General features: G+C 44.3%; 1 protein-coding gene and 1 pseudogene across 11 annotated transcripts in view; both read left to right on the top strand.

Moving 5' to 3' along the window:
* Window positions 1-357: 357 nt before the first annotated feature.
* On the top strand, window positions 358-1,947 carry LOC129147448 (peptidyl-prolyl cis-trans isomerase FKBP1B-like; annotated as a pseudogene).
* A 17,692-nt stretch (window positions 1,948-19,639) lies between these two features.
* The window catches only part of ATP13A3 (ATPase 13A3), a 96,076-nt gene continuing 93,475 nt past the window's right edge, over window positions 19,640-22,240 (top strand). For 8 of the 11 annotated variants that reach the window (XR_008555558.1, XM_054713840.1, XM_054713841.1 and 5 more), the window contains exons 1-2: window positions 19,641-20,142; window positions 20,901-20,944. The gene's annotated coding sequence lies outside the window, so the exon portion shown is untranslated. Of the gene's footprint in view, window positions 20,143-20,324; window positions 20,387-20,900; window positions 20,945-22,240 lie in introns of those variants that run through there. The other 3 variants (XR_008555559.1, XM_054713843.1, XM_054713839.1) reach the window with 2 other exon arrangements.

Raw genomic sequence — 22,240 nt, 5'->3', positions numbered from 1 at the left:
TATATAGATTTATTTATTTTTTTAAGCGTGGCATCTGTGCCTAAACCATTTTCCTCAGGTTGTGACAATATTTAGAATTAAACTTAGGAATTAAAGATTAATTCTACCATATTGGGATTGATAGTCATTTTAAAAACTTTAATTGGTTCTCAGACTTAATGATTAGAAGAGACTTTGACATTAAGTAGGCTTCTATCAGATCACACAGAATCATTGGTGTTATTCATGTCGGCAAATATTTATTGAGAGTGGTGGCTGGGAGGCGAGTCAGAACGCCAGAGGGATCTGGAGCCAGAGCGAGCCTAGCCGGGGTCAGGGCAACAGTGGGACCCTCGGAGGCGGGGCCAGTGGGACGCAATGGGCTAGGAGATCGAGACCATCTCCCTGGGAGATGGAGGGACACTCCCCAAGAATAAGGTGACCAGACGTCCCGCTTTTGGCGGGACAGTCCTGATTTTTAACAATTTGTCCCGCGTCCCGCGGCGTTTTAAAAAAAGTCCCGATTTTTGGAAAGAATGCACGACAAGCTAGGGAATGGCGGGAGAATGGGAAGGGAATATACGGTTTTCAGTGGCCATGTGGCTATTTAGCCAGGATATGAGTTTTATATTATTTTTGTTAATTTTATAATGTTAAACTTTAATAATAACAAATAATTGTTGAGAACTGATTATCGAGAACTGCTTATCAAAGTTCGCATTGTTGATCAGTTGTTAGAATTCGACCACCATTGTTTGGACTTAATGAACAATGAACAATTTTTTGGGATTGGCAACGACAAAAACATTTTGTAACTGTCTCTCAGACGATACACATCGTACTGCGTGCTAGTAAGCTAGTTAAACAAGTGATGTCATTACAAATCAGCTATTCAGATAATTTAGGTAAGTAATTTATTTATTTCATAAATACATAAAATTTCTTGAATTTAGCAGACAGTACTCATATTATTTATATTTTATAGTGACAGCAAAAAGTCTAGCACTGGCCTTGAAAGTGACACTTACGACTTACGTTACGGCAAATTCAGAGGAAAAATAATACAAGTTAGTATTGTTATTATTTAGAAAGAAATATAGGATTAAAATAATTTTTAAAATATAGTTACTTTATAACAATCAAATTAATTTAATTTATAAAATAACAATAAAATATGTTCATGTAATTACGTACCTACTTACTGTGTTTTTAAGCAATATGTATATAATAATTTATAATATAATTTTAAATTATTTTTTTAGATTTTTAACATAATGAGTAAGAAAAGAGGATGCAAATTCAACAATGATCTAAGAAGTGAATTTCCTTTTATTAAAAAAACCAAAAGCGATTACAATATAGATCAAATTTTTAATCACCCCCCCCCCCCCTCCCCGGGGCTGAAACCGGTTTGGCTCAGTGGATAGAGCGGCGGCCTGCGAACTCAAGGGTCCCAGGTTTGATTCCGGTCAAGGGCATGTACCTTGGTTTCGGGCACATCCCCAGTAGGGGGTGTGCAGGAGGCAGCTGATAGATGTTTCTCTCTCATCGATGTTTCTAACTCTCTATCCCTCTCTCTTCCTCTCTGTAAAAAAATCAATAAAATATATTTTTTTAAAAAAGAACCATCTCCCCGCCCCCCGTCAATGGTGTCCCGCTTTACCAATGTTAACATCTGGTCACCTTACCCAAGAAGGACCAGACGTGTGCGGTGCACTACACAGGAATGCTCCAAAGTGGAAAGAAATTTGATTCATCCAGAGACAGAAACAAACCTTTCAAGTTCAGAATTGGCAAACAGGAAGTCATCAAGGGTTTTGAAGAGAGTGCAGCCCAGATAAGCTTGGAGCAGAGGGCGGAGCTGACCTGCACCACTGATGTGTGGCGTATGGAGCCACTGGCCACCCTGGTGTCATCCTTCCCGGTACCACCCTCATCTTTGACGTGGAGCTGCTCAACTTAGCGTGAAGGCAGGAAGGAACTTAAGGTGGCTGGAGATGACTGCTGCTCACCCTCCGAGCCTGCTCTGCCACTGGCATGGCTCCTCCTGCTTGGGGCTCTTGATCAATGCGCTAACCTCGCTGCCCCACGACATTATCCATTCTCTCTGCCCACGTTGCTCTGATGTGTTGGTCATTGTTCACGCACATCTTTGCTTGAGGAAACTTCGGTTGCAGATCAACATTTCAGGTTGTACATTTTGCGTGATGCACGTAGTAGCCATTCTTGAACACAGGACACAGATTTCTTGTTTGCACAATCTACACTGCCTTACCTTCACTTAAGCCAGACACACAAGGTACTCAGACATGAAATGTACATGGTATACACAGAGGGACCTGAGCCAGTTACCTTTGCTGTCACTTTCTTAGAAATTGTTGGCTGCTGACTTACAAACTGTCCTTTTTGGAAATGATGTAAAATAAAGGCTCTGTGCTTGACAAAAATAAATAAATAAATAAATAAATAAAAAATAAATAAATAAATTATTGAGCATTTTTGTTGTAGTTAATCCTCACCAAAGATATATTTTCCATTGATTTTTAGAGAGAGTGGCAGGGGGGGGGGGGGAGAGAGAAACATCGACTTGTCGCATTACTTATGCTTTCGTTGGTTACTTTTGTAAGTGCCCTGACCGGGATTGAACCTGAAACCTTGGCGTATTGGAATGATGCTCTAACCAACTGAGCTACCCAGCCAGGGCAATTTGCCATTCTTTTATTGTTATTATTATTTTTTAAAATATGTTTTTATTGATTTTAGAGAGAGAGGAAGGGAGAGGGAGAGATAGAAACATCAATGCGAGAGATACATCAACCGGCTGCCTCCTGCACACCCCATGGTGGAGAATGAGCCTGCAACTTGGGCATGTGCCCTGACCGGGAATCCAACTGGCGACCTCATGGTCCATGGGATGATGTTCAACCACTGAGCAACACTGGCCAGGCTAGACTAGACTATAAACTCTTGGATGGGAGCAGTGTTTTTGTCCTGTTGTTTCTCCAGTGCTTGGCTTATTCTAAAACACACAGTAGTCATTCGGTAAATAGTTCTTTAATGAATGACACGAATGATGGCAACACCACAAAAAGGAAGGCTTTTTTTTTTTTTTAAAGGAACCTCTCATTGAACCTCTTTTCCTTATGTCTGGCTAATCAGAAATATGTGAGCAGTGGCAATGGTTTGTCACTATGAATGGAGACCAGTAATGGTTCAGGTAACCTTGCACTGAAAAAGGAATGAGATTGTTCCACAGAGAAGAGAAGAATTTTGTGATTTGAGAAAACTTTCTGAAAGGCCCAGGTGTGCAACCTGCTGAGGGTGGAGAAAGAATACCTGGCCACATTTTGTCCTAATTTTTCAAAATCCCTTACCAGTCAGTCCATTTGTTCATCTACAACTTGAGGTCACAGTAAGATGATACACACGTTTGCAATGAAATGCTGCTAGCAAAACACTCGGAGTGTTCAGCTGACACGCTTTCCTCTCTGAAGTTTAGCCTTAGTTTCTGGTCAAATTTAGCAATGAATACCCACATCCACACTTGGAGATGCAAGTGGATCTCATTAATACTAGATCAGCGTCTCTTTCCAAAGCTTAGAAACTGCAGAGTAAGAGGCTGGGGAAAAGAAGGTGGAGGAGGGGAGAAGAGGGATAAATGGTGGTGGACAGAGGTTTGACTTGGGGTGGTGAATACACAATACCGTGTATAGATGATGTGTTGTGGAGTTGTGCACCTGAAACCTGTATAATTTTGTTAACCCGTGTCAACCCAATAAATTCAATGAAAAGAGAAAAAAGTAGAAAAACAAACAAACTGAAGAGTGACTGTTTATGGAACCCATCACAGAACCCCCCACCATGTGCTCAGCACTCTTCAATCACACACTCAGAACAAGATGAAACCCAGTGGGCCCAACGCAAAGGTGGGGGAGGGGTCTTAGAAAAACACAGCTGCAAGTCTGAGCTTGTGTGTAAATGTTCCTCTGCCTCATGCACACGCTGTGTGCTGGTTTGCTTGGCTCGAGAAGCTAAGCTTTTGAGCTTTAAACTTAATCCTGAAAGACCTGAATTGATGCCTCTTCATTATGCCTGTGATGTAGTAAATCAACACCTTATTAGGAAGTCATTCACATATTAAATATTTAGGAACTTATTGCAAGAGAATTGCAACATATAAGCCCTCAGGCTGGAAGAGATACTGCTAATCTGTTTTGTGTACAGAGCAGAGCTAGTTGACATTGTGCAAAATAGGGCTGAACTACCAGTCCTGTACCCATTCATATATTTCATCAAACGAAAGCTTAAATCCAACCTTTTATTTTATTTATTAAAATATATATTATTTATTATTATATAAATAATATATATATATATTATTTATTTAAGAGAAGAAGGGAGAGAGAGAAAGAGAGATAGAAACATCAATGATGAGAGGAAATCATTGGTTGGCTGCCTCCTGCACACCTCCTACTGGGGATCAAGCCTGCAACCTGGGCATGTGCCCTTGACTGGAATCAAACCCGGGACCTTTTAGTCTGCAGGCTGACACTCTATCCACTGAGCCAAACCGGCTAGGGCAAATACAACCTTTTAAATAATGAAAACACCCAGTATAATTCCCCACCTCACCTTTCCTACATATCTTTTTTTCCTCCTTGTGGTCTTCTTTATTAAGACAAGTTGAAATTAAGTCCTGATTTGCAGAGAGAAACATTTCCAGGATTGACTACCTTCTCTGTGCCAGGCACTGCTCCGGGCACTTGAAATATATCAGCAAATAAAACAAAGACCTCTGCCCTTGTGGAGCTTATATTCTAATGGGGAACTTTAACACTATACAAAAGTAGAATAAACGGAAAATTGTATAGGTTGTTGCAGGGTGACAGTTGATAAGGAAAAAATAAGCAGTAAGACCGAGTATTGCTAGGGGTGGTGGTGGAGGGAGCTGCAGTATTAAACAGGTGGTCAGTCACATGGAAAGACCTGAGCAGACGTGAAGAAGGTGAGGCAGTTAGCGAAGCAAGTACTTGGAGGAAGAGCACTGCAGGAAGGACCAGCAGAGCAAAGGCCCCAATGTGTGTGTGCTGCTTGTGTCAGTGGAACCCCGAGGAGACCCTGTGGCAGGTGAGGAGTAAACCAGGTAAGCTAGTAGAGGGGATATAAAGAAGGAAAGAGGAGGGGAAGCAGGGCAGGTGGGCTTTGTGACCTGCATGAGGATGTTTGTTGGCTTGTCGAGTCTACATAGAAAGTAGAAGAGGTCAAGTGACTGACAGACAAGGCTGGTTCTTTGAATAAGCAAAGTGATAACCTGGGAATCAGATCTAGACTTTGCCTCTGCCTCTATCACTAAGTAAATTGCCTGACCTTTTTCAATAAACAGAGTGGTAACCTGGGAATCAGACCTAGACTTTGCCTCTGCCTCTACCACTAAGTAAATGGGCAGGCCTATTTCAGAGCGTTTGTCTTCAGGGTTGAATTAGATCATTCCTAAGCCTCCTTTCAGTTCTAAGATCCTAGGACTTTAGGCAGCCATCTCCAACATATGATTTAAGCAGCAGGGAAATATTTAGAAGTCCAAAGTTCTCACACCTCTGCTGCCACGAGACCTAAAATCTCCAGACAAACCAAGGCTTCAGGCTTTCTGGAGTCATGGGACCCTTTAGGAAAAGTTAGACAAGAGCTATACAACCTCTCTCCAGAAAAAAGCAGAGCTCCTACTGCACACAAGATGTTGCTCATAGCTGTGAGGAGTTCATGGGGTTCTTGAAGCATAACCATGGAACCGCCCATCCTAAATGATCTGTGGGTTCTTCTATGCATCGTCCATTAAAATATTTGCCCTACTGGCATGGCTCAGTGGTTGCTCATCGACCTATGAACCAGGAGGTCAGGGTTCAAATCCCGGGTTGAACCCTGGGTTGCAGGCTTGATCCCCAGTGTGGGGTGTGCAGGAGGCAGCCAATTGGTGATTCTCATCATTGATGTTTCTCTCTCTCTCCCTCTTCCTTCCTCTCTAAAATTAATAAAAATATACTTTAAAAATATTTTAAAGTTAGTATTTTACTATTCTATCCTCTATCTATCTATCTATCTATCTATCTATCTATCTATCTATCTTTGTTTTTTTGTTGATGCATTTGCTTTATCATGGTGCTTTATCCCCAAATACTTTCCACAAGTATCTAACATCGTCCCTAAATGGTTTTGTTTTTTTAATGTTTATTTTCAAGATGCTGACTTTTTGGAAGAGTTCAGACCACAGTTTTCTTGTAGAGTAGACTGTCCCCACTTCTGAATTTGATTGATTGTTCCTTACTAGTGTCTAACTCATTCCTCCTGCATTCCCTGTAAACAGGAAGTTAGCTCTAATGGAAAATTAGAGTTTAATTAGATTAAAGCACAATGTACTCTGGGAAGGGGTAATCCAATTTCTAGATATTGACTAGATTAAATGCCATTTAGGTGTTGGCACTTTAGAAGAGCATCATTATCCTTAAGACTCCATCCCTAATGTTTACCCATTACAACGAGGGTTACAATGAGTGGGAGACAGAGGCAAGCTTTCCATAGCGGGAAGAGGAGCAGCACTGAATTTGGAGTTTAGCCCTGAAGTTGATCATTTCATTCCATGACCCTCAGTTTCTTCATCTAAATATCTATTGGAGTAATAATATTTCCCTTTAATGGATTGTTGGGCTCAAATGAAATAATAGATCAGGAAATTCTTTCCTTGTAAAAATGAGAAGAAAAGAATGCTAACATGTGACTTGAGCAGCAGGGAAATATTTACATGGAAGCATCTCTTCTTTAGGGACTGACACCAAGTGCAAAGATGTCCTAATTCATCTCAAGTAAGCAAAGTATGAAGGTATGTATGTATCCATCCATCCATCCATCCATCCATCCATCCATCCATCCACCTAGAGTGATGAATTTCTGATATTTCTCAAAGTTACTGGAAAGAATGATGAGGGTCGGTTACTCAATAAAGATTTAATGCAGTGGTTCTCAATCAGAGGCAATTTTGTCCTCTAGGGGACATTTGGCAATGTCTAAATGCATTTTAGGTGTTAAACTGCGAAGCAGCTACTGGCATCTAGTGATTGGAGGCCAAGATGCTGTTAAATATCCTACAATGCACAGGATAGCCTCCTCTCCCTTCCTCTTGCCCCACCCCCACCCCAAGAATGATTCAGCTCAAAATGTCTATAATGCCAATGTAGAGAAACTTTGATTTAATTTAATGTGAGGCACAATTAAATATTGAACCTTAGTCCAAAATCCTGGACCAATCCTCCAAATAAATATTGGGATTTGGGGAGACTTACACCAAAATTCCATACCATAAAGTACTTGTATATAAGGATTTCTGGTATCAAGAATTAACCAATCAGATGCAACTCTATTATAAAACATATAATTATGGTTCAAGATGGGACAATCACAATGGATGACCATTGTTGTGTTGGCTATTGTCAATTTTTTATTTAACAATTTAAGGGAAAAAGAGGTCAGTGCCCTGATTAAATAGTCAGGTACTGCATGTTTTATTTATTTGTTTATTTATTTATTTATTTATTTATATATTTTATTGCTTTTTTACAGAGAGGAAGGAGAGGGATAGAGAGTTAGAAACATCAATCAGCTGCTTCCTGCACACCTCCTACTGGGGATGTGCCTGCAACCAAGGTAAATGCCTTTGACCAGAATTGAACCTGGGACTTTTCAGTCCGCAGGCCAACGCTCTATCCACTGAGCCAAACCAGTTAGGGCAGGTACTGCATGTTTTAAAAATTATTGCAGTACACTGGATAAAAATCGCTGATAGAGGGATTAAAAATGGTGGCAGAGTAAGTGGATGCTGCACGGACATGTTCCTAGGAACAAACTGGAATTACAACTAAAATACAGAAAAATTTCCTGAATAATCAATGGAAAAGTCTCAGGAGAGAACCCTGATATCTGAGGACCAAAAGTGGAGACTGCATAGAGACTGGTAGGAGGGGCGGAGGTGCAAAAGGGCTGGCTGGGCACCCACAGATAGCAACTGAAGTCCCAGAGGGATATCTCAGCTGTGGGGGTTGCTACTGAGAACTCTGGGATCTAGTCCCCAAGCTGGGTTCCCCAGCAGAGAGCACCAAAACTGAGGAGGGTACCCACATAACATCTGGCAGTGGGGTGCTGTCTGCCAGAGTGTAACAGCTGAAAATTCAGGCACCCTCTCAAAGGGCAAACAAACAAAATTCCCCATGGAGCCACCCACTTTGTGCTCTGGTAGAGGGAAGGTGAAGTGGACTGGAGCTGTGAGAACAGAGGCTAGGACAGGAGATTTGGAGGATAGTGCTCAGAAGGCAGACACCGAAAGTTTCCTGGGCTGAGTCATTCCTCACACAGTGGAGGACATCTTTCCCACATAGACGTTTGCCTTGCCTGGGGGGGAGACAGTTGACACACTCTATTGGAAAACACCTTGCCCTGAGGCCACTTAAGAGATTAAAAATAACAATTAGCCTCCAGGCAGAAGCAGCTTCTCCACTCTGTTGAAAAAATATTCTTGGCCACACCTGATGACGATTGCCTGGTGGGCAATTCAAGTAGGAATCCTATCAGTCTGTAGGCAGAGGAGGTTTCTGGAGGCTTTGAGTCTATGCCTGATATAATTAGTCAGAAACAGCCTTTAACACTGTCCTGCACTAGAGATTGAGAGGTGTAGAGGATCTACCTAATACATAGTCACAAACCCAAACAGAAAGCCAAAATGAGGAGACAAAGAAACAACCCACAAATGAAACAATTAGAGCATTCTCCAGAAGAAGAGATAAATGAAGCAGAGATAAGAAATTTATCTGAAACAGAGTTCAGAGTAATGATGGTAAAGATGCTCAACAGCATGAAAAAATATATAGTAATTATGAAAAAAGAACAGTCTGAGATAAAGAATGACATAACACAAATAAAGAACACATTGGAAGGAATACACAGCAGATTAGAGGAAGCTGAGGATCGAATCAGTGAATTAGAAGACAAGGTTGAAAAATCACTCAGTCAGAAAACCAAAAGAGAAAAAAGCTATTAAAAAACAGGAGGGCAGCTTAAGGGAGCTATGGGACAATGTGAAATGTAACAATAAATAGCAGATGTGCCAGAAGAGGCAGAAAGGGAGAAAGGCATAGGGAAGGTGTTTGAAGAAATAGTGGTAGAAAACTTCCCTAACCTGGTAAAGGAAAAAGTCACACAAGTTCAGGAGGCACAGAGAACCCAAAACAAGAATAACCCAAACAGGTCCATGCCCAGAGACATCATAATTAAGACGCCAAAAATTAAAGACAAAGAGTGAATCTTAAAGGCAACAAGAGAAAAGAAAACTGTTACCTACAAGGGAGTTCCCATAAGGCTGACACCTAATTTGTCATAAAAAAAAAAAAAAATCACTGATATAGGCCTACTTCTGATTCTCTGATTGATCCCTGACTCTTGCAAGGAGGGCCAAATTTACTGAAAAAAAATATTAAGAATTTTAAGCCTCCTCCCAAATTTATTAAAACTATAGGCTCATTTATTCAATATTTATTGAGTGGCTGCTACATGGTGGTTATTTTTCTAGTCACTGAACAACATCAAGAAAATTCTTGACTTCATGGAGGTCACATATCTATACTAATAAAAGGGTAATATGCTAATTAGACCAAGAGACTTTCTGGATGTCCTTCCAGACAAAGCCATGGTGGCGTGGCCGAGGCAGAGGTGGTTAGGGGCAATCAGGCCAGTAGGGGAGGGCAGTTGGGGGTGATCAGGCTGGCGGGAGGGCGGGCAGTTGGGGGTGATCAGGCTGGCGGGGGGGCGGGCAGTTGGGGGCGAGCAGGCTGGCAGGCAGAGTGGTTAGGGGCAATCAGGTAGGCAGGTAGGTGAGCAGTTAGGAGCCAGTGGTCCCGGATTATAAGAGGGATATCCAACTGCTGGTTTAGGCCCAATCCCGGGGGGTCCCAGATTGGAGAGGGTGCAGGCCGGGCTGAGGGACACCCCTGTCCTGTGCACAAATTTCATGCATCAGGCCACTAGTCAGTAATAAGTGATGCAAAGTTAAATGTGACTATCTTATCGTTTCTCGGCCTTTTGGCTAAGATCAAGTGTAAATCTTCTCTCTTGGAGCTTGTAATTATTTCTGTGACTATTTGAATTGGTATGGAGGAGGGTGGAGCTGGGCATGATTTTTATTTGTTGGAACACATGATTTCTAATGGAAAGATAAAATCAAGTATTTTAGGAACCCAAGAAACTATTAGGTAATCCTTGAAGGAATATTTGAGATGTTTAGAGTCCTGAGTTTTCTTTAAGTTTATTATTATTCAAAAAATGAAACTAAGTTTATAAATTTATTTAAAGATACCCTAAAAATCATATAAGCTTAAAAGATTATAAAGGGAACTTTTAGTAAAGCCCCGTGAGGTTTCATTTTGATTGTCTTTGCTGGTAATATGAGCTATTTAAGCACATTTAATGAGTTTAGTGACAAAGAACTTCTTGGGAATAGCAAGATGTTTCTGGTGGTCTCCATCTTGAAACATTGTTCTCTTTGCTTTCTGCCTGCAGCTCTTGGGGAATTTGCAGAACCTCAAGCTGTTTGGACTCTGCTTCCCAGATTGTATTACATTAAGGTAACCTCATGATGGAGGTATGTTTTGGATCAACTCCGCTTTGAAATGTTTATGAAAGGCATTCTTTGACAATGAAACTTCTACATGGGAGCTCAATCAGTATTGCCTTAGTTTACCAATTCTGATGAAGCATCTTTGCTTTGAGAGGGAAAAAAATAACAACAATATGAACAAATGGGTTCTTTTTCTTTATTACTACTAGTATAAGGAAGCAACTGTCTTTAGCAAACAGAAGATAACAAACAGCCTTCTGGTGATCTTCTGTAGATATTGAGCTGTGGTTCATAGTGCAATGAAAATCTACTGGCCTGAGAGAGGTGATCAGGAGCCTGTCAGAGCTACTACCTACAGGCATGTCACTGAACAATTCTTTTTTGCTGCCAGGAGAGCACAGGAAACATTCGACCACCTGCAGCTGGGCTTGTTCTTCGTTGGCTCTAGAAGCCAGAACTGCCAGATCTGAAAATAGGTCACAAGTGACTAGTAGTCCCTGAGAGGCTTACAGGAAGTAGCTGCAAAGGTCAGGAAAGTTTTTAACGACTCTACAGGAGGCCAGTGAGTGATAGGCTTTGAGGAACTTGTCTGCTTGGTATCTGACATAGCCACATGGTGAAGCTGCCTGGAGACAGAAAGACAGGTTGTAGATGTAAACCTGCTACCTGAACCCCACAAAAGAGGTGCCTTTGTTCTGCTGTGCAAAAATCCCAGGTCTATCCAGGGGAATCATCTTGCAGGACTCAAGGGATGATCATAAGGGATTTACAGCACTAACTTCAGAAACCCAATACAGTATCCCCAAGTGGAGAGTCAAAGGTTGGAATGAAAAATCTCTGAATTAATTTCAACTCTGAGATACTGGGGTCACATAAAGTCAGATATATGTTTGTGTTAATACACATTTCCACGGGTCATTTGTAACTGAAGTTTATACCTGAATGCTATTTCATTGACACGATTGTTATAGTACAAATGTTAGGATAGAGTTACAATCTGTGTGTGTGTGTGTGTGTGTGTGTGTGTGTGTGTGTGTGTTAATTCTTATCAGAAGATATTTTTCCATTGATTATTTTTAGGGAAAGTGCAAGAGAGAGGGAAAGACAGAGAGAAACATCGATGTGAGAGAAACACATCAATTGGTTGCATCCTGTACAAACTCTGACCAGGGCACGGGCTAAGGAGAAGCCTGTAACAAAGGTATGTGCCCTTAACTGGAATCGAACTCGGGACCTTTCAGTCCGCAGGCTGACACTCTATCCACTGAGCCAAACCAGCTAGGGCAAGTTACAATCTTGACATTATTTTTCACTTGTACTATGGGCCCAAAATGCAACTTCAGAGCCAGCTTGATGTGGGGACTACTAGACTCCTAATAATAACTATTGTCTCACCCATACAAACAGGCAGGACACCATAGAGCAGGGGTCAGCCAATTTTTCCTATAAAGGGCCAGATAGCAAATATTTGGGGCTTTGTAGGTCATGTGGTCTCTATCCCAGCTACTCAATTCTGCTGTTGTAACACAAAAGCAGATGTGTCAATATGTAAATGAATGAACATGTCTGTTTTGATAAAACTCTATAAAAATAGGTGACTGGCTTTGACCTGGGGCCCTACAGGGTAAAAGCATGGGCTCTGGAGTGAGGCTCAAACTTTGGCTCTATTATTTGGTAGCTGTGTGACCTTAGAGAACTTAATTCATTTCTCTGTGCTTTGGTCTTTTCATCTCTAAATTGATAATAGTACTTACCACTCAGTGTTGTTATAAAAATTAAATAAGTAAATTTGTAAAGTACTAAACAGTTCTTGTTACGAAAAAGGGGATCTGGCCCCCAGTGAGTCTGCCTAGGGCTGGCCAATAGTGTGTGGATTCTTGACTTCATGCAGGAAAAAATTTCACAACACGAGTCCAAGTGACTGTGAGGGAGCGTTTATTAATGCTGGGGAGAGTGAAACAAGAAAGGGCTTAGCATAGAAGAAGTATCAGGAGAGCCTAGGCTGGGCTGCCTCAGCTCTCTGGGAAGTCAGAGAAAAGGGGACCTTGGGAGCAGGTTCAGGGGATTAGCCTGGGATGAGTGACCACTGCCTATTGCTCCCCTCGTTGCAAGCTAAGTGGGGGTTTTTAGGGTTTAGGAGATGCATGCCTGTGGGGAGGGAAGAAGTGAGGGAAGAAGAGGGGAAAGGGAATGGCACAGGCTGCTCCCTATAGGGAGAGTGAGCCCTGGTTACTTTGTCTTGAGGGTTTATCTCTTTCTCGAAGGTAAAGGCGGGAATCTTAAGGGAGGTCTCAGGGGAGGGTTTCAGCAGAATATTCATCAGTGTTCTAGGTGTGCTCCTTCAGGGTCGTGGTCTCTATTGATGGGTCAGTGTCAGGGCAGGACGTCGTTAGTCATTGCAGCTGGTCCTGGTCTCACTGACCTGGTTTTGCTGCTTTTCTGAGTCTGGAGCTGAAATACAACTGAGGCCTAGATGCTATCTCTAGGAAGGTGACCTTCTGTATCTGCTGTAAATTGCTCTGCTGGTTTGTTCCCTTATCTGTCTCAGTTTTCCTATTCCACTTGTCCTGGCTTGCTGGTCTGTCTCATTCCTAGCAGATAATAAGAGCTATGTAAGTATTTGTTAGATAATCAACCATTTTGTGAAGGTGGGTAATATAATTTCCATTAAAATTGAGGTTCAACAAAATAAACACATTACTTCTAAGAAGACTAAGCCTTGAACCTCGTTTTCCCATCTGCAGTACAATTGCTCTTTACGCATCAGAGGTTACATCTAAACACTAGGATATTTCTTGTAACAGCCTATGAGTCAGGCCTTGCCCCTGAAACCATAAGTTAAAGGGCTACTTATATTTGTCCTCTTTCCATCCACACAAGGAGTTACTACAAGCAGCAGTGTGCTGGAGCCAGATGGTGTCAGCTCATTAGAATAGATTGCTAAATTTTCAGGTATTTTGTGAGCAGCTTAAACTGCTGGTAGCTTGAAATTCACCAAAGGGGGAGTATTTACACCACAAAACTGGCATGTGCTACAAATCATGGCTTTTTTTTCCCCCCTCTTGGAGGACTAGTGTACTAGCACATGACTGGCTATATGCCAAAAGTGAGCACTCCTCCAGAAGAGGCCCTATATCCTAAATAGCGAATTGGTAAACAATATTCAGTGACACATCATATCCTAGGGCACCACAGCCTGAGAAGAATGCTGGGCCACAGCTATTGCTTTGTTGAAGAGCCAGGGGAAAAAAAGGATTACATTGCTTAGCAACAGAAATTACTCAGTGGTGCCCCTGGACTCTGATTTCCAGACATCTGATTCACAGCTTTTCTCCCTGTTCCAACACACACACACACACACACACACACACACACACACACACACACACACACACACAGAGGGGGGGGGGGGAGACACCTGCATGGAGTTCACGCTAAATAGGGACATAATGGTTTAGGAGGGGCTAAAGGAAAGAGAGAGCTTGTTGTTAGGCAAACATCATAATAAAAGACTTTTAATGGCCACTTTTTCTAGGAAAGACACTGAGTGCTGTGGTGTTGTTTCTTTTTAAAGCTTTTCTTAAGGTGAAGTCTTTCTAATCTAACCTTTTATGGAAGCAGCAGAAGAAATATAAAAGAGGGCTGGAGTCAGTCAAAAGGACAGTTAAAGTCACTTCCTCTTGTGAGGTCATGAATCTCATTTTTCGTCTCTATAAGATAGGACTCATAACATTCCATTGCTAGTCTGACATAGTACTTGTGAAAATCAATAATAATTTGTTATTTACTTACTTGGCATATTTATTATTGAGCACCATCATGTGTTAGGTCATCTGCTAGGGGCTGAGGATGTGTGAGTTAGGTCCTTGCTCATGAGGAGCTCAGCCTCTGGATGTTTAAACAAATAACCCAGAGTTTAGATCCCAGAAGATAATCCCTCTGGCTTAATTTGGTCATATCGGTGAAGAGTTTGGCCCTGGATCTAAGTTGCCTGGTTGAATCCTGGCTGTGCTATTGTTTCCTAGCTCTGTGACCTTGAATGAGTTATTTAACTTCTTTTTCTCTTTCATAATATGAAATTTTAAGCTTTCTTCAGTTTCATCTGTAAAAATAGAGATAATAGTACTTACTTCCTAGGATTACTCTAAAGATTTAATGATTTAATACATGCAAAGTTTACTCATCTATAAAAAATACAGGTAATAGTAACTGCTACTTTTAGTATTGGCATGTGCAGTGATGATCAAATGACATAAAATATTCAGAACTGTAGAGTAAAATCCATGAATATGACATGGACTAATGGAAGACACAGACACTACAGTGTCATTAAACAGACACTACTTATTCAAAGTTGTAAATGAAGTGAGAAAGGCACACAGAAGAGCCGATGCTTAGCCTGGGAGTCAGAGTAAGTATTTGAAGGAGATGATGTTTGAGAATGTAAATTTATTCATTCATTTATTCACTTATCAGACTACAAACATTTGAGAGTCAACCACATGCCCAGCTTTCTAGTGTTGGGTCTATAGTGATAGATCAAACAAACTCAGTGTCTGCCAGTAGCACTAATATGAGGTGTCTTGGGGAAGAGAGAGGGGATGCTTTATGTGCCCCTTCCCCATAATTCCAAAATTCCTTGCCCATTTATAAAACGCAAAACTGATACTTTCAAAAATCTTAGTAGAGTCCCATGCAAGCACAGCCTCAAGACAAACACTTCCTCTTCCAAAAGGTTTGCCACTTTTAAGCCCTTTCTAGAAAAAATCCAGAGCTGCATCTGGTCCTCATCTCCACAGAGCGTGGAGTCTATGTATGTATGTTGAATACACACATAAACTCACCGACAATTAAAATTGTGATAATCGTTATAAAGAAAATAAATGAAAGTGATCAGAAAATAAAGAATGAGGGTCTGGGGAAGGCCTTTTTTTTTTCAAGAACTGGTGTACTCGCATTTAAGGCAAGAGTTGAAACTTGTAAGAGTGAGCCAGGCAAGGAAAAAAGGGAAGAGAAAGAAGGATTTCTCAAAAGTCCTGAGACAGGAAAGAGCTTGGTGTGTTTAAGGAACTGAAAGAAGGCCTACTGTGGCTGGAATGAGGTGAGATAGGGAAGGAGATCTGGGGGTGCGAGGAGGGTAAAGGTGGAGGAGTGCCAGGAGGGGAGCAGGCAGGCCATACCCAACATTGGACCTTACAGGTCAAAGTTCAGACTTTATTCTCAGTGAAATAGGGAGCAATTGAAAGCCTTCATCAAGAGCTGTACTCCAAGTCACACTCAGTAATGCATCTGGCTGTGATGTGAGTATGGATTGGACGGGGGAAGGGGTGAAAGTAGGGAAATGAGTTGGGGCTAAGGCAGTATTTCCAGGTGAGAAATGGAGGCAGCTTGGATGATGCTAGTGGCAGTAGAAATGGAGAGATGTGGAAGGATTTAAAATGGATTTAGTATTGGGTTGGGAAGAATGACCCCCAGGTTTCTGGCTTAAGCAGCTAGGTGGGTAACAGTGTGTTTTGCAATGGTTGAGAAGACTGTGAAAGCAGCTGGTTTGGAGAAACAGGGCAACAGTTGAGTTTTGGGTAAGTGAATTTATGAAATAGCAGTGAGACATCATGTGAAGGTGACAGGGAACTATGGCCCAGGGTCTGTGAAGAGAGACCTGGGCTGTGGGTATATGCGGGAGAGTTATTAACGTCCACGCAGATGTTAGCTACAGCCATGGTGGGTGAGGTCAGCTGGGGGAGTGCATGTGAATCAATGCTCTTATCCTTTTTGGGGTGTCCCAGACACATTTGTGAAGATGATGAAAGCCGTATTTCTTCCTTTCAAAGTATTTGCATTTAAGTTTAAGGAATTTATAGACTTCCCGAAGCCCATCTTCAACTCCTGTCGATTTATAGATGACAAATTTAAAAACACACACAATAAAACCGGGGGAAAACATCATTTAGAGGACAGAGGAAGCACCCATGATAGGTTGAGAAAGAGTAAAGAGAAAAGGAAGAATTCCAAAAGCAAGTTATCAAACTAACAGAAAAGTGTTTCAAGAACGGGAGGTAAATGCTGCTGAGAGGACTAGAAAGATGAGGCCTAAAAAGTGTCCACTTGCCTTGGCAACAGCAGTGACCTATGGGAGGTACTCGTGAAGGGTTAGCACTCTCTCAGGAGGCAAAAACTGGAGTCAGGAAGAAACACTGGATGCAGGTGTGGGTGAATATAAACATTTGTCAGTATTCCCTCTTGATCGTAGGCATCCCCCCACCCACCCCCACCCCGCTCCCGGTGAAATAGGAGGTAAGGTGATGATGGTCAGAGAGGAAGTCATGCAAGGATGGGGGTTTTGAGGATGGAGGAGGTTAGAAATAGTCTTTGTGGAAAGTAGAGTTACAACGTACTGGGGAAGCTGTTACCTATTTGTTATCTATTACTGGGAGGGTTGTGATCATGGGTTGGGTCTTACAGAGTGAGTAGGATCAGAGCAGGAAAAGGCTGGACCCAGCATGCACAGCAGCCCAGCCCAGAATCATCATTTGCAGAGAATCAATGAAGCCTTCCAGAACTTCTCAGGGCTTGCTCTACTCCCTCTCTCCTTTTCTGGTTTCTGGCTTCTCCTCCTTTTCTGGCTCAGTCTTTTCTAGCAGCCTATAAACATGCTCAAGCCTTTCCCAGTGACTCAGTATATCCTCCCATCTGTGTCCAAATTCTTTTCTTTCCGTACTCAAAACATCTGTAGCAGGGAATTTTTGAAAATAGTCACTTGCTCTTTTTCTCCCTATAGTTTTCCCTTGCCAGGGTGTGTTGCCTCACTCTGGGGATTTTGGCTGCCTCTTGAAGTTTGGGGCTCTCCATGGTCCTTTAGAATCCTGAGTTCATGGACAGATTGATGGTGGATGTCTTGGACATATACATGCAGCCAGAAGCCAGGGGAATCTCTGCTGGATTTTGAATAGGAGTGCATTTTAGACAGTTCATTCTGGGGGCTGATTGGAGAACGAGTTTGTCTGAAAGAGAGTGTTAGGAGGCTGCTGCAACAGTTCAGGATGGAAAGGATGGCTGGAACACATACCAGCGAGAATGGAGGTAGGGATTCCATGCTTATTAAGGAGGTGGGATAGATAGGACTGGGAAGTTTGTCTACTTCTGATGACTGTAGATGGCGGTACCAGCAGACTGTAACTCGGACAGCTGAGGGAGGGGCAGCTATGGAGGTAGAGGATGAGTTCAGTCTTGGATATGCTGAGTGTGGAGGGTCCCTGTGATATCTAGAGAGAACTGCCTGGCAGGTACTTGGGTACTAACTTTTGTGGGAAAGGTCTGGCATGGAGATTGCTGATTTGGTAGTTGAAACCATGAGGGTGGAGGTTATCCCCTGTGATTGGAGTGAGAGAAGCTGTGGGCATAAAGTGGAGTCTTGCCTTTAAAGTGCAGATTCACAATTGGTGTCACTTAAGGGTGCCACCAGAGGAGGAAGAGGCCTTATTTACTGAGAGGACGCCAGATCGACAAGTGCTGAGAAATGAGGAAATGGGGACAGCCAGGGTAGACCACTGATTCAGAGGTCTGCAAGAACGAGAGAAACACTTGCAAGTTGACTGGAGAGGCACTTCGATGGGAGGGTTGGCTTGATAGTTTTGTGTTTAGGACACGAGGGGTTTGAGCTTGTTTATAGGCTGAGGGGAAACAGCCAGGAGCCAAGGAGCGGGGAGAGGTGGAGGAGTTGGCTTAAGGGCTCAACTTCTTCCAGTTGGCCCAACCCTTCCACATCTTTATCTCATTCAATCATCTGAACACCTGTGAGATTTGAAACAAAGAAACAAACGGTGTTGGGAAGAGAGATGTGGATCTGTCCCAGTGCGGTGCTCTCTGTCCATGCCACCCCGCCTTGTGCAAGAACGCTGGTCAGCTCTACACAGTCCAGGGAGCCAGGAGCAGCTTTGTCCTGGCTCCGGGTGTGGTGATATCCGCGCTGTTGGACTCTGGGGGCGGTGTGCTGCCCCAGGTAAGGTATCCCCAAGTGTCGCGGACCAGGCGTTGGCAGACCTCAGGATATGTCCATGTGCTGTGAATCAGAGCCTGAATGCTCCCTGCCTCCCGGGAAATGTTCCAGGTGAGTGGACCAGGGGCTTCTCCATGGGTCCATTCCCTTTCTTATGCTAAAGCAGCTAAGAATTACTTAACCGCAAGGTGGAATAACAATAACACTGTTAACGGGCATCAAGGGTGCGGGCGAGGTAGATTCAGAGCAGAAAGATGGCCAGAGCCGGGGCAGCAGGTGGCGGAGCCGGCGCTCGCGTCGCAGAAGGGCCGCTGAGCAAACCAACCTCGAGATTTGTGTATCCGGCCGGGGCCCTGCCCGGAGATAAATCTTGTGCGGAGGGAAGTATTTCATATACGTCCAGCACCGTCGGAAGAAACTCCTTCCCGCCGGAGACGGTTTAGTGGGCGCGTGGGAGCTTTCACTTGGTACGCCTCCCAGTTCTGCGCCCGAGGCAGGCAGGGCGTGCCCAGCCGGTTGTCACATGCGAATTATAGTAGTTTTTTTTTTGTTTGTTTCTGGAGGGTATGGGGTGCTGTTAAGGAATGAAAGATACCTGGGTTGGGAGCTAGGATCTGGTTTCCCCTCCATCAATGTAGCGCATGCTTCCTCCGTGACCTTGGCTCCGGTGAGGCCCCTCCCTGGGCCTCAGTTTCCCTGTTCATAAAACGAGGAGTTGGACTATGATCTCTTTGCACGGCCAGGAGGCAAATTCCACCTCCTCTCGCCCCCAATCCCGTCCCCCCGAAAAAAATCCATCCTTTGTTAGTAACCCCCACAACACCCAGCCCTACGCTTTCTTTTCCTCGCCCGCTTGGGGGGCTCTCCAAAGGCGGGGGGATGGGCGGGGTCTGCCACACCGCCCCGCCCACAGCCGTTGGCCCCGCCCCTCCCGTCGTCCCCCTCTGCGCCCCTCCGCCCTCGGCGCTGGGTTGAGGCAACCACGTGACCTCACATCCGGCGCGGGAGTCCCGAGCTCGCCGCGCGCTCTCCCCCGCCCGCCAGCCCGCCGGCTTCCCCGCAGCGTGATCCGAGCGCCGCCGCTGAGGGGAGGGGGGATCGCTACGTCGCTGGCGGCGGGAGGCCGTTTTCAAGAGCTGACCGCCCCCCTCCCCTGCCCGTCTCCCCCTGCCACCCTCCCTTGTTCTCGCTCAGTCCCGGCTGCACGCCGCCGCCGCGGGCTCCGAGGAGGACTGCGCGGACGTCCCTGAGCCCGGCTCGGCCCGGGCCCCGCCGCGGCGCCTCCCTCCCCTCACCCCGAGCCGCAGCGCGTGGCGGCGGCGGCGGCGGCGGCGGCTGCGGCGCCTCGAGCCCGAGCGACCCGCGGCCGCCGGCGCCGGCCGAGGGCGATGGGGCTGGGCTGAGGCGAGGCGGTGCGGCGGCGGCGACAGCGGCGGGCCGCGGCCCCGGCCCCCCGTGGCCACTGGGCTGCTCCAGCCGGGAGGCCGCCGAGGAGACGGCGCGGCGGCGGCGGCCGGTGAGTGGCCCGGGGCTTTCTGTTGGACGCCGGAGGGCTGGGCGAGCGGGGCTGGGAGCGGGTGGATGGCGGTGATGGGGGGAGGTTGGAGGACGCGAATGGTATTGTCGCGGGTGGCGGGTACCCGGTGAGCTTTACGGTCAGCCTCCTCGGGCCAAAATTGGACCTCACTTCTCGGGGGAAGGTGTGTGTGTGTGGCACCGGGAAGGGATCGCTAAGACCGCGTAATGTCGGTCTGGGACAGGTGAGGTGAGGAGGAGGAATCCACGTTGTGGGGGGGAAGGCCTGGCTTGGACGCGCGGCTCGGGGAGGGCGAGTCCGTGCGGGGGCCGGGGGGTGGGATGGTGCTCCGGCCCTTTTAGAAAGTCCGGTCGAAGGTAGGGGCATGGGCAGGGCGCCCGATGGGTTTCTGCGGATGCTGACTGAAGGGATCCTGCGTTCGCCCCGAGCCACGGAGTAGCAAAGCTCCTTGCTAATCACTGTAGTTTCCAGATAAACTGAGGGAGGCCCCGAGAGGAAAAAATGACTTTTGACTTGCCTAAGGCCTCTCGCTTTGATTCTCCCAGTGAGGACGAGAAAAACCAGGGCCCTTTCCTCCAATCCTTTTCCTTCTCTCCCCATGAGGTTCATAAATTAGGTTCTCAACCCCTTTTTTGGGGGTGGGAGGTGCGGGCCAGTGAATCGGATTGGGAATCGACAGTGGCTTCCCAGTTTGTAAAGCTTTTGTGACAGGTGCTTATTGTTTCCTCTTCCCATAGACCTGACGGAAACATCTCTGACTCTTGGTGTCTGGACATAGGAGGTATGAATTACTCACATAATTGACTACTTCTAATCATCAGTGTCTTAGAGCTGTGTGTAGTGGTTATATTAGTGCAAAATGAATGGGTATGGAGTCGTAAACCTAGAAACAGAAACCAAGTGTTTCCTACACACGATTCTGAACTAAACGAGCAGAACATTTGTGTATGTAATGACTATTTTAGATCTATGAGTCAGAAGTTAGAATTTTAAAATGCAGAAACGTTAAATATTATTGCAAAAGGAGCACTATTTTCTAAAAGCTTTGTTGCTAAAGTGAAGGTTTTCTGATTTGATTGTCTTTTGAAGGGTGATCACACAGTAAAAATGTTTTGCCTTTGGTTAGACTCTTTACCAAGGCACATGTTTCGCTGGAATATAAGTGGCATTCTTTTCTCAAGAGGCTTGTTGCCTGGCTGAATAGGCTACAGTTGCCAAAATAAATGTATGGGGGCATCCCATTCTGGTTTAGCAACCCTTTTTAAAGGCAGATCTGTTCCTGGAAGTTGTTGAAATAGTAAGCCCATTGAGCCCTGGCCAGTGTGGCTCAGTTGGTTGAAATAGTAAGCCTATTAATAATTGTTATGGAAATTTACTTTTGCTACTATCCTTGGTTTTGCATTATCTGCCATTAGATCCCCCCCCTCCCCCCTCACACACACACACACATTAGATTGTTAAGTGATATTTTTTAAACATTGTTACAACAACAAAGCTTGTTTTGGGTCCAGGGGTTGGGTAGGAAAAGTGATGATACTGTTTGGTTGTCTCAATTTATAAGTAGTACAGTTATAAATAAATAACAATATTAAGTAGTAGTTTATTCTGAAAATAAAGTTGAGAGTTTTCAATTTGATGCAGTGTTCAAATAATGTAGGAGGAGGGCTGATTTCTTTGTCCAGGACAACCAGGAAGACTTATTTGGGATATCTCTGGTAATTAAAAATTTAATTTACAATCTATAATAATAAAAGTATAATATGCTAATTAGACCTGACGACCTTCTGGACTAAGCCACGGTGCCAGACTAAGCCACGGTGCCGAGCCCCTTGCACGAATTTCGTGCATCGGGCCTCTAGTTGGTTTGATAAGTTTCTACAGAGGAAAATAATTTTATAGTAGCTAGAGCAAAGCCTGAATGTCTAAACAGTATCTTCTGATGAGTTTTCTACTTGGTTCTGGCTTATTAGATATTAAAGCTAAAATACTTCTGTTGGTTTAGTTAGCCATTAATAGTTATCTCACTTAGGTAGCATCAGTTTCCCATCTATGTCATGTTTCAAGAATGAATTCTTAA

This window comes from Eptesicus fuscus, chromosome 3 (genome assembly GCF_027574615.1).
Source record: "Eptesicus fuscus isolate TK198812 chromosome 3, DD_ASM_mEF_20220401, whole genome shotgun sequence".
Classification (NCBI taxonomy): Eukaryota; Metazoa; Chordata; class Mammalia; order Chiroptera; family Vespertilionidae; genus Eptesicus; species Eptesicus fuscus.
This window is presented reverse-complemented; position numbering and strand designations above follow the sequence as displayed.